Below are 13,903 nucleotides of genomic sequence, written 5' to 3' on the forward strand. Positions count from 1 at the left end.
AATAATCTTAAATAGCAATATTCAAAATTTTATAATTCAATCAATTTTAGTAGCAGAAGAGTGGAACGTTTTTGCATAAAACGTTAATGTGACAAAAACGTTTTACTAAATATGATTAATAGAATACTATTGTATAAAATTACTTCGTAACTTTTTCATCAACACATTTATTAACTCAAAAAACATGCAACTCTTTATGTCATTTAGAGATTTTCAATTTTCTCATATACGAAGTATAGATTATTTGTTTCGTCATTTAGCCATTGAAAAGAAATAAAGTACCCCTCAAAATATTTTAAAGTGATTGCACAGGAAATGTAAAATAAAACATAAAAAAGATAAAAATTACCTCAATTTTTATTTTCTCATGAATTCGTGTCACACTGAATATGTCAGTTCGCATACAACAAGCTTTTATATAAGGCTGAAAGTCATTAAAAGCTATTCTAAAAGCATTCAGAACCAGAGAAATTTACATATCGCAATTATTTTTAAAGCAAAATAATTTTTGCAAGTGACTTTTCAGAAATAATTTCGCTACGAATGTTATGGACGACAATAAATCATTTTAATATTTTGTAATGTAATTGTCAACAAATCTCTTAATTTTATTAAATTTTAATTCCATAAATGTGGTGCAATCCGTTATGGAAGTCAAGAAAAAATATTTCAAGATTCTATAAGATTTGTTATAATGAATAATAAATTAATATAAAAAGAAAGAAATTATTAAAATAAGCAACTCTAGTTTTTAAACACTAAAAAAAGATGTATTTCTGAAAACGGTTTATATTAATTGGTTAATGAAAATAATATAATTTGGTTAATGAAAATAGATTCATTAAATTTTTTTTTATCAACTGAAGTAAATTTTTGAACTACTTTATATATCTATTTTAATCTCTCTGATGCAACTTTTTATTCTTTTCGAATGCTTTATTTATAAATTTTCAAAAAACTTTTTTATACTTTCCATTCCATTTTTTTTAATCTCTGATCTATGTGTCATTCAACCATACTTGCCGTCCTAAGTAAGTAGAAATCTATTCTCGAGTGCATTTAATTATGCCACTTATTAATTTATATGTGCTTCGATGCATCATTTGGATTTACCCTGATTAGTATGTAATACAAATAAAAATGTAAAAAGCAATTCAATCAACCGTTTTCTTTTGTCAATTAAAGGTCGGTGTCAAAGGTAAATTAATCAATAAGCAGTAAAAATCTAGTACAAGCGATGGCTGCATTTTCTGCTTTTGACTCATATTTTATTTTATGCTTATTAAATAACTAAATCATCGGGTTAAAGAAATTAATACTTAATTTATTTTTAAATTATATAGCATAAAATGGCAAAAAATGTATCGTCCATAATGCGATAATAATAATTTTAATAAATTAACTATTACCACTAACAGTGATGCTATATTTATTTTATTTGCTGAAACAGAATCCAAACCACAAATAAATCCTTTTCTTGTTTTGACAAAGTACTTTCTAGGTAGTGCATTTTCTACATTCTGATCCTAAAATATAACGTTTTTCCGGTTAAATGGCAGTTAAGCAGTAGTAACTATTTATGTAATGGAGTTGAGCATCTCTACCCTTCTGTGACACATTTTCTCCATCGTTGCCTAGCTTTCCTGAATTATATCCATTAGTTTCTTTCAGTTCTTATTTGTTATACATTAGACCGCTTCTGAGATCTAATAGCATCTTTAACCATAAGTTGGCCTTTGCCATTGAAGTAGCTTTCCTTACGGTTGGGAAAATTCCTCTCTTTCCATCGGTTTATTACAGGAGCGTTTTCCTTAGCAAATTCCATTTATTTTGCACGAGAAGGATTTATAAAAGTTTTTGGAATATCGAAATAAAATGCTGGTTTCGTATTGTAGGATAGGGTTTACAGTAATCATTTTACTGAGAGAAAAGCTAAGAAATTTTTTTAACCCATTTTTGGTCACACATAAGAGAAAACCGTTTTTTATTATAGGAGCATCTAGTTAATTTTAAAGTAATATTAAAAACAATTGTAATGTAACAATCGTTTAAATTTTATTTTGTTGAACCTCTTTTTAAGCATTAAAAAATAAAAAAAAGTGAAGGAAACTATTATGTTTGTACATTTTAATTGCTTTACGGTTCCGAAAAATTGTGAAAACGACAATTTTTCATCTAACATAAAACGTGAAGAAATATAAGAAATATCTACATTCTTTTAGCTATCGAAAGTACAGGATATAGATACTACTTTAGAAATCAGACATGATTTCGTATTGCAAGATAGAGATTACAGTAATCATTTTACTGAGAGAAAAGCGAAGAAATTTTTTTAACCATTTTGGTCACACATAAGAGAAAACCGTTTTTTACTATAGGAGCATCTAGTTAATTTTAAGGTAATATTAAAAACAATTGTAATGTAACAATCGTTTAGATTTTATTTTGTTGAACATCTTTTAAAGCATTAAAAAATCGAAAAAAAAAGGTAAAGGAAACTATTATATTTGTACATTTTAATTGCTTTATGGTTCTGAAAAATTGTAAAAACGACAAACTTTCATCAAACATAAAACATGAAGAAATATAAGAAATATCTACATTATTTTATACTACAGGATATAGTATCTATATCCTGTACATTCTATCGAAAGTACAGGGTATAGATACTACTTTAGAAATCATACACTGATTTCGAATTGCAAGATAGAGATTACAGTAATCACTTTACTCAGAGAAAAACGAAGCATTTATTCTTATCAATTTCCATAAATTAAAAACATCTACCAACGTAATTTTTAAACAAATGATAATGTAACAATCCTTTTAATTTTACGAACGCCATCTAAAGCATAAAAAAATCTTTAAAAAATAAAAGAGATTTATTTAATTTCTTATAAATTATTATAAAATTCTGAAAAATTGTAAAAATAGTAAATTAACGTCAAGTGCTAAATATGAAGAAATTTAAGAAATATCTACATTTTTTCGGCTGTCGTAACTACAACTGACAGGGTATAGATATTTCAAAAAAAAATTAAGTCAAAAGGAGCCTAAATGACACAAGTACCTTTACCAAAGAAGAAAAATGGCCGAGAGAAATGACAAAAAGAAAATTACATTCTTGTCAAGTGTAGCTTAGAGAGCCAATAGAATATAGATATTATTTTACCTTAGAAGACAAATGATAAAGGAAGTATAACTGACATAGGTTTACCGTATATCTAAAAAGACAAATGACTTAGAAGAGTTTTCAAAAAGGAAATGTGCTTAATTTCTCCTTTTTAATTGTTTTAAAATTCTGAAAAAATCTTAAAAACAACAGGTTTTTATCAAATACAATATATGAGAAAAAATATAAGAAATATCGATAACCTGTCAAATGTAGTTTCGACAATAGACATTACTATCTGTATAGATATTATATTATCTCAGAAAACCTTATCTAAGAAGAATTCTGTCCCAGAGAATTATATTCAAGTTTCTGATGCATCTTTGAACTTTTGAACAACCCGAAATATTATTCAAGGAAGAATAAACAGAAACCTTCACATTTTTTTGAAAATTGTGTACAATACCTTGTCTTTGTATTAAATTTGCTTAAAAGATAATTATAAATTTATTTTATCTTCTTCTTTTATTCTATGATTTTATGGGTTGAAACTTTCGAAGGAATTTTAAGTAGTTAAAAGAAATAAAACTCTCAAAATTAAATAAACACATTAAAATTTTACAAAAATCGATAAATACTCAGAACTTTGGATTTAATGGCTGTTTTATTCATCAGAAAGACAATACAGGCATATTTAATTTGTGTTATCTAAAATAATCTAAGTGTGGACAATTTTGAAGAAAGAGGCAAAATTAAAACATAATAATGCTCGAAATAAACATGGAAACTTTTCTGATTATTACGAAATATATGTTTTTTTTTTTTCATAAATGTCTTTCGAATCTTTTCATATCCTTTTGAAGTATGTTATTTTTTTACGTTAAAGTTTTAAGTACAACTACCCACAAAAATTAAGTAACCTCAGTATAAATCCATCATAGATCAAAATTGTCCTCTTGTTACGAAAGGGAATATTTTAGTAACTTGTAACGAAAGGAAATATTTAAAATAGAAATGAACTTTTGATATTTATAGATATAAAATTTTGGTATCATCTTCCTTGGTTTATATTTGATATTCGGAAAGAACTAAGGGAATTATTTCTAGTTTTTTTTAAATTTAAGTGGCCAACATTTTTCCAAGAGTGAAGAATTAACTTGATCGTTAACTGCGAAAAATTTAATTTTTAAAAATCAAATAATCATAATATTAACAAATTCTGAATTAATTTTTTATCATTTTCAAACGAAATTTAAAATTCTGTACAAGTGGGAAAACTAGAATATGTAATTTTAAATGTGAAAATCTTTTAAACTCATATATATTCTACTTTAAATTGCAGATATTTTCCATTCTTAAGTTGAAACAAAATTTTCGTGCGTAATATATTTAGAGAAATAAAAAGTTATAATATAAGTTGTACTAAAATTTTCAGTGATTATAAAATGTAAAACACTAAAAAAATATCTATTTTGCTTTGTTTTACAACCATATTGTTCTTTGAAGTGCGATATGAGTTTAAAACTTCAGTACTGCAACATATTTCACTAAATTTGATTTAAAGAAGGAAAGCAAGATCTAAAATTCAGTAGAGACTTATAAGCTATACGGAGTTTGGATTAACCATTTCAATTTATATAATTGAGCAATTTTTGTTTATAGTTGCTATTGAAGAATTTTTGAGAAAATTCCAGAGGAAATACTTATTTAGAATAAATACAAATTTTAGAAAATTTCCTGCAGGTAAATTATGAATATTCGCTGAGAAGTATTTTGTAAATGTAAATGCAGAGATAATTTTATTTTAATTAAGAATTTTCTAAAAATCTCGTAACAAATTTCATTAAGATGAAAAAACGCAAAAGCGAGCCCTGCCGTAGCATTCGGAGTAATTGAATGATAGCCATCATGGCAGCAGTAAGGAAGGAATTGTTGGGGAATTCTAATAGACATCGCCATTCTCGGGACAATTCATCCTCCATTCGGAGGTACGTCCTGCCATCGGAGTAGAGGTGACTTTACCCCACATCTTGCTTTATCCTTCAGGAAGCTTCTCATGTATCAAGTATCAAAATGCTTGAAGTATTACTAGAAGTATTACTACTTTTAGAAGTTCTCACAATATTGAAATTGACCCTTCTTAACATTAACATAATTTAACATTTTTATACCGTATCATTAAATACAATAAAAAAAACCTGTGCTTTAAAATGCATTATTAAAGTTCTCTTAAGAAATTTCTCAGTAAAATATTGCATCATATCCATAAATCTGTATATTTTAGACATTTATAAGTAGATACAAATGTAACTCAGCTAAAGTAAATGCTTTCTTCAATTGTTAGTACTATGACAATGAATTTGTTCTTAATTAGTCTTAAATAATTGCTTAATATTTGTTTATTTCTTTATGTATAGACCTCTGTAGTGTATACATCATTTTCTTCTGGTCTGGATTCTTAAAAGGAAGTCTTGATAATTATATAATGTAACTGCAACAATTACTTTCTGAAATAAATTGTTACTCACGTGAAAAGATTCATTGTAGTTTCACATAATAATATGGAATGGTAAATTAATAAATTAACAAAAGGATGTCTTCGTTAAATATGTATTTTATTACAAATAATGCAGCATAATTTTTTTATTTTCATACTTACTTTAGAAGTTTGATAAAAAAAAGTGTTTAAACATAAATAAAATAAATTTGATTAAAAAAAATCTTTAAGAAATCGCTTCTGTTAGTGCACGGAATTCTCATTTTTTTAAATTTTAATTGGTTTCTTCTTTTTAGTCTACACTACGGCACAGCCGCCAAACTATAATTTTTTACCAAGCAATAACTCGCCAAATGTGGAAAACCACAAAATTTCAGTTGCAATCCGGGCAGAAAGAAAAATGAAATGTTTCTCAAGCGAAACATTTTTACCATTATCGAAGATTGGGGTTATTTGGCGAACATTTTAACGATTGGCGCATGTTTCGGGGACCATAGCAATGAATGGGAGTAATGGAGGGTTAATTCATAATTCATTATTATAAACATTATGGAATCTTGAAATCATTTTTTTCTCATATTCACACGCAGATGATTCTTTTCTTGTAAAATCAAAATTTAATTAAACACATCGATTAAAAGATAATTAATGTGTGAAAATATGAAAGTTAAATGTTAAAATAGTGAAAAAGTTAATTGTATAGAATTTGAATACATAAAAAAAAAACCCTCCGTCCTCACAAAAATGACACATATCAAATTGATAGTGCCATAGTGTGAAAGCCAAATCTATATGTTCACTTGAAAAAAACCCCGGGGGGCACTTCGAAATGAGGATGAGATGCTTCCGGCATGGTGGTTGGATCTCGCCACCCTGGAGGGTACATAAATAGGTGGGGGATCTGACTCCTCTCATCGATGACGGGACGTACTTCCTTCGGGGAGGGTTGTACCGTGGCCGGTGATGGCCCTTAGGACTCAACCACAGTTCCCGCCAGTGTTGCTGTTGCGGCGGTCCCGACAAGGTCATGAACGCCACGAGTACTCAATTCCGCATATGGGCACTTTATGCTATGTAGTGTAGGGAAGAAAACAGAAGATGCGTTTTGAACGTCTTTTTTCACCGAATAAAACCAGAATATGACTGAAAACTTTAAATGAAGGGAAGGATTTTCTTTAATCTATGTTGATAATTGAATTATCGTGCTTTCATGCATGAGAATGTATGGATCCACAAACAGTCGATGCATACACGTATGTGACACAAAATTTCATAAAAATATACTCATCAGATGCTTGAATTGTGTACAAAATTTCAATTATCCGAGTAGTTGCACATATGAATTATTGCGTTTTTATAAATGCCAAAATATAGACTGGCAGACCGTCAATCCAACGACAAATTTAATTCGAAACTTGAGAAAAATCTACTCTTTAAATGTTGAAACTATATACCCAATTTCATTTATCTAATTTCATGTGTTTGGAGTCTTCGCATTTTCATTCGTGTAAAAATGTCCTTGAAAGTATAGACGGACGGCCAACATCTAATTTGAAAAACAGAGCTACATTTTAAATGCTTAATTCGTTCACTAAGTTTTACCCATCTAGTGGTTTCCGTTTTTTAGTTATCTTATTTCTCTGTATTCTAGCAGTCAGAGAGATAGTTAGCAAATAAAATTCGTTCACAAAATTTAATGTAATGATTACATACCAAATTTCCCTTGTCTATGCGCTTTTGAGTTATAGTGTTCACAGACAGATATAGAGATATAATTTCCAAAAATGTGTTTTTTGGACTCAGAGAGATCAGAAACGTCAGATTCGTTACAATCATGAATTCGAAAATTATTCCACTAGGTCCAAGCAGTGGGGAAAAAGACGACGTATAGGGATTGAATACCTGACTGTCACAAATGCTAAGTTATGCAAATTTAAGCCAAAATGCGTCAGCCTGTTCTCCGATACAAGCCATTTTCTGTGGCTGAAATTTTATGGATCTACTTGACATTACTGCAGTTGTTAATTTAGGCAAAGTATTTCCTACATTATCGCAGTAGGGTCGTAAAGCTGAATTACCAAAGTTACAATATTGCCATTGTCGTCCTTTGTTTATTCCGGAGCAAATAAATTCCAAGGCCAAGTCTTCTTTTTTTTAAATCACATTTGACCTTTGCTCATTTTTGGGTTCACCCTCCAGTAGACACGAGGTATTTTTCAGATTTCTTGGAAATATTTTGAATTCCTAGAATCCTTTGCCTTCTTGAAATCAATTAATTGCAATTTTAACAACCTTTAGATATTTTCCTGGAGTAAGAATAAATAATGGTTAGGGTTCAATCACCCATCTCTAAGGCCAAAAACTATACACCCATTCTCTCAGATCATCGCGTCAAAGATCTTTAGTTTTTTTTTCTTTCCATTTGATATTTTTATAAGCATATTTTAATTTGTTCACTATTGAAACTGTCAAATACAAATTTAATTTAATGAAGTGAGTGTATTTAATTTTGAAATTATGAATGGGGTGAATAATATTATCTCTTTTTTGTTCTAGATTCGCAGCAGTCTATTTAAAGCACATTTTTTTACAATAAGAACGATTTGAAAGAAATATAATGAATATTTTTTGGGGAAGATCCAGGGGCTATGTTGAAAATGAAACGCTTAAGAAGAATAACAGTAGCTAATTTAGGCATTTTAAAACTGTAGTCAGAGTGTATTCAGAGCTTCGTTTTCAATAATTTTGTTAAAAACAAATTGTCTATATAGTTTCACATTTCAAAACATTTTTAACAACATATTGTTTATTAATTGTTACATTATAATTTCCCTAACTTTGTGAAATTAGGTTTTTTTTTTATTTATGATACCTCCTGACTGTGATGCATGTATGTTTACATATAGTATTAGTTAAGAAGACAATCGTTGTTTATAAATATTATATTAATTAATTAAACATAATGAAATAAATTAGAATCTGACCTGTTGCACTTGTTCAGAGGTTAATGTCATCAATTTTTTTTAATTCCAAGATTTTAATTAATTTACAGATTTATTTATTTAACTGCTAGATTAATAACATCTTTTAAGTCAAACTCCAAGCATATGCCCTCAAATAAGAGACCCAGGCAATTGCCTGGTTTGCCTAGTCAGAAATACGCCAATGATTAGGCATATAATTGCCTTATCAATGACGTAATTTAACGAAGCATAACATATTTTATATCAAACTGCATGCATCTGTTGCAGGTATATAGTGCTAACATGTATGGGGGAAAAAGTTCCTTTAAAAGAGAATGTTGAAAGTTATTCACAATAGCCATTTTATACACATATTTTCTTTATGTGGAAATATTTCCTTTCTTTTTCCACCAACCTAACGTTTAGATGGCGTGGACAATCCTCACACACAAAACATGTCAAATCCAAAACGTGTTGGATTATATGATTGAATTTTCAGCCTTTTATGTTACAATGCTTAGTGAGGAAAATAACTAAAGAGCTAATTTATATATCTCCCAGTTATTTATCCAGATACAACTGAATCGAAGAAAATTTAGAAAAAGAGTCCAGTCTGGATATTGAGAAAACCTACTGGATTTAATTCACCAATCCACAAAATTAATTATCTCACCAAAGACTTATTATGAAACGTTAAACTACGCTTGAGAAGATCGAAATAGCATTTAATCTCAGAGTTGTGCTATTTTTTTCTCCTATCTAATTAGAAGACTTCTTCGATTGTGGAAAGATGTTGTCGCATTTATTCATTTAAGAATCCATGGAACTCAGATTCTAGAACTAAGAATCCATGGAACTCAGATTCTAGAACTAAGAATCTATGGAACTCAGATTCTAGAACTAAGAATCTATGGAACTCAGATTCTAGAACTAAGAATCTATGGAACTCAGATTCTAGAACTAAGAATCTATGGAACTCAGATTCTAGAACTAAGAATCTATGGAACTCAGATTCTAGAACTAAGAATCTATGGAACTCAGATTCTAGAACTAAGAATCTATGGAACTCAGATTCTAGAACTAAGAATCCACGTAGTTCAGATAACGAATCGTAGCTTCTGAGATTGACTTAAGTTTAGCTTATTAGATTACAAATTTAATTATTCGATTCACGAACGACGCTCGGACACCAAGGGATTAAAATATTTTGCGCTCATAATTATTTACTAAAAGCAATTAATCAGTAGATCATTGTGAAAGAAATTTGAAAAATTCGATGTGTTTAACCAATTAATTACGGGATTTAGTTTTAAAAGTCTGTCACATTGTCCGTAATCAAAATCAGGCAATGACATGTAAAATGTCAAACCCAATACCAATGGTTGCGTAATATATTTTGTGAAAAAAATCATAGTAAAACCATTAGGATTTCATTTTTATTAGATGAAAAATTACACGCCCACCGCATCAAAATGTAGATTTGGATTGATGTGTATGCACGTCGAACGCAGTTAAATGGTTAAAAAAGCATGAATTTGGGAAGAATATTTTCAAGACAAAGAACATACTATTTTAATTAGCTTTCGAGAATATTAGAATTTTTAAAATGCAGACATTTTAATCATATTATGTTACACGTTAAAATCCAGACATGTGTATCTTATTACAGCTTCAATAAACTTCATTTCGGAGTACTCAGTTTTATGAAGATTAAAATTTGCCTTTCCTTTATATTATATCAAAAATTAATTAAAATTTTGAAATAAAAGATACATTTATTGGATAAAATTCTTTATATGGGAGAAAATTCATATCATTTGCAATTTCAAGTAAAAGTTTTTGTAAATTTCAGTTTAGCGAACACACATAAATAATTTTATCCCCCATTTAGATATTAATATATGCACTCTATTAAATTAAGCGTACATTATATATGTGCTTTGCTAGAAATATAAAAAAAATGCCCCAACTTTTGAAGCAACATAAAAATAAACAGCTAATTAACTCACATCAAGATATTAGGATTTCATTAGAAAAAAATGATTACTCGAAATTGCTTATACAATGAAGTTATTTTATTTCCAAAAGACAAAAAAAATGCTCGAACTTATTTTATAGCATCATTTGATAACGATGTAATTAATTATACCGGAAAGTAAGATAAGGTAATTCTCGTTTTATTAGGTACGAATAATCGCACTAAGCAGTTCTCATTATTTTTAATGATTTAGTGCATTTTAATTATTTTCCTAATAAATAGCTTTTATTAAACGATTAATTTTGGTTTGTTGGAAGTTAATAAGAATCTTTTTAAGTAGAAATTTATACTAACCTTATGCAAAAGGATGAAGGCATATAAAAATCCATTTGAAACATTTTAGTTGGGTGGCAATATCGTAGGAAAATGTGTCTTAAATAATAGGATAATCTGCTTTGTTACATGGCAGAGAATCAAAAGAAAGCTGAAATATAATCCCTGTCTTCGAGTTATTTCAGAGTCATTAATATTAAAATAACCGGAAAAGAAAAGAGTGGCTGATATGCACTGCTAAGAAAATAAATGACTTTCCTTTCATTTTGCGCTGGCTTATTATTTCCGTTGAAGAGTGTAGATAACATTGTCTAATAAATCCTCATTATTTTCTTACCGCTACATTGATTCGCTTGTTTTGCTTCCTCCTTCAGCTTCCTCCTTTTATTGCTCCTCGGCTGTACATTAACTAACACACGAACGTAACGCACAAATCATACCATCAGGGAACAAGCAGGTGCGAAATCAGATTCTCGTATGTATTCACGTTATCGTGATTCATTTCGATTCGGATCACAGCATAATCAGTTTCTTTGGTTTCATTTTTACTTTCGCGTATCTGATGTATAGAAAGAGAAAGTATAATAATTGTTCAAAACTTTGACCTCAAGAGTTAGATGAATATTCAGATTTTACATCATCTTGAATGAGGGATAAAAGGATTTTTGGAATTATGTCTCTCTGTCTGTGAAGGAAATAACTCAAAATAATCACCGTGGAATAATCTCCATTTACTTTAAACAGATTTTTACTTTATCGTATCCCATATAAAGAACGATAAATATAATAGTCCAAATATTTGAAATTATTATTTTGATGAATATTCTGATTTTAGATAATCCTGAATGAGGGATAAAAAGAATTTTCAAATTTTGTCCCATTATCTGTGAACGGAATAACTCAAAATAATCACCGCATAATATTTTATAGTTTATTTAAATGCATTTTTGCTTGATTGTATCCTATATAAAGAAAGTGAAAGTATAATAATTGTTAAAAAATTGAATCTTATGAATTTGATGAATATTCAGATTTTAGATCATCATGAATGAAGGATAAAAGGAATTTTGAAATTATGTCTCTTTGTCTGTGAACGAAATAACTCCATAAAATTTTCTTCAGTTTCTTTGAATGCATTTTTACTTTATTGTATCGTAATCGCATTTTACTTTATTGTATTGTCATCACCGCATAATATTCTATAGTTTATTTAAATACATTTTTGCTTGATTGTATCCTATGCAAAGAAAGTGAAAGTATAATAATTGTTCAAAAATTGAATCTTATGAATTTGATGAAAATTCAGATTTTAGATCAACATGAATGCAAGATAAAAGGAATTTTGAAATTATGTCTCTTTGTCTGTGAACGAAATAGCTCAAGACAATCACCATATAATTTTCTTCAATTTCTTTGAATGCATTTTTACTTTATTGTATCCACTGTAAAGAAAGATAAAGTATATAATAGTCCAAAAATTTGAAATTATTATTTTGATGAATATTCAGATTTTAGATAATCCTGAATGAGAGATAAAAAGATTTTTCATATTATGTATCTTTGTCTGTGACGAAATAACTCAAAGTAATCATCCTCTTAATATTCTCCAGTTTCTTTAAATAGATTTTTACTTTAACCTATCCGATATAAAGAAAGAGAAAGTATAATAATAGTATGATAATAGTCTAAAAATCTGACCTTCACATTTTGATGAATATTCAGGTTTCAGATAATCTTGAATGCAAAAAATAAACATTTCTGAAAATAGGTCTCTTTGCAAACAAGAAAACTCAAATTCTCGATGAGCTAGACGCATGAAATTTTTCACGTGCTATTAGCATAAAAATTATAGATCTGAATTGTAATTTGACGAAGTCTTTAAACTGGAAGTCTGGCCATCTATGGATAAGGTTTATCTTTTAGTAAGTTTAATTACAAATTAGATAAAAATCTATAATTTCGCATTAAAATCATATGCAAAGCTTCATCTACTTAGCTTATTGAATTTTTGATTTACTTCTTTCAAATGCGAATAAATAGAGAATGAACAAGGGGGGGGTCAACCTGTTGAAAGATCTAGATGATGAAAACTAAAAATATCTTTTCAAACCTCTTGGCGAAACATTGTAATATGATAATGATTTATCTAAATTCGTCTTCGTTCATTGACTCAACCATTTTATTATTATTTTTTAATAATTTGTAGAAAGAGTACCAGATTATAAATAATATCATGTTAATCAAAATGGAGGTGTTCATTCTGCTTTAAAAATCTGAAAAGATTTGCTTTGAAATCTTAACTTTAACATTGGCAAAAGAAATTGGAGTGAATGATGGAATGGTTATGGCTTGAATTTCATTATAACAATAAAAGGAATGGTTTGAATTTCATTATAATAATAAAAGGAATCGTTACAAATCGTAATTAAAATTAAATATGTCTTATTTAGATTCAATAAAATAAGTAATTTAATCTGCATTCATACTGAAGTATAATTTTAGGATGAAAATCTCCTTGACAATACACAAATGTTAAAATATTTAAAATACACTTGTTTTTAGAGTAGAATGTCATACTGATCGAAAGTGTATTTTTTTGTTCAGTATAGTTTTAAAAGAAATCGATAAGTCATGTAGAAATATCATTTTGTTTTACATTTTTACTTTTGCAAAAAACAAATAGCTGAAGTTTACAAAAATTATGTGCTATATGTAACATAGAATTTTTTAAAAAATGGAAAAGAAACATAGAAATATTGACGTGTTTACATTTAAAATTAAAAAAAAAAAAAACCTAGCGCAACTTTACAAAAATTGTGTGCTGTATGGAGCCGAAATCTCAAAAGAACAGCAGTGACAAAATTGGTTTGTGTAATTTCGTGTAAGTTATATTTCACACACACACACACACACACACACACACACACACACACACACACACACACACACACACACACACACACACACACACACACACACACACACACATTGCTCTCATTCCTTTTGCATAAATGACAGAA

General features: G+C 28.5%; 1 long non-coding RNA gene across 1 annotated transcript in view; it reads right to left on the reverse strand.

Annotated features, from left to right (window-relative positions):
- LOC129961009 (uncharacterized) overlaps positions 1-11,022 on the reverse strand; it is a 133,068-nt gene extending 122,046 nt beyond the window's left edge. Inside the window, exon 1 of the long non-coding RNA XR_008783743.1 lies at positions 10,905-11,022. This is a non-coding gene — a long non-coding RNA (uncharacterized LOC129961009). The remainder of the gene's footprint in view (positions 1-10,904) is intronic.
- Between the last annotated feature and the right edge of the window lie 2,881 nt (positions 11,023-13,903).

The sequence above is a fragment of the Argiope bruennichi genome, chromosome X2 (genome assembly GCF_947563725.1).
Source record: "Argiope bruennichi chromosome X2, qqArgBrue1.1, whole genome shotgun sequence".
Taxonomy (NCBI): Eukaryota; Metazoa; Arthropoda; class Arachnida; order Araneae; family Araneidae; genus Argiope; species Argiope bruennichi.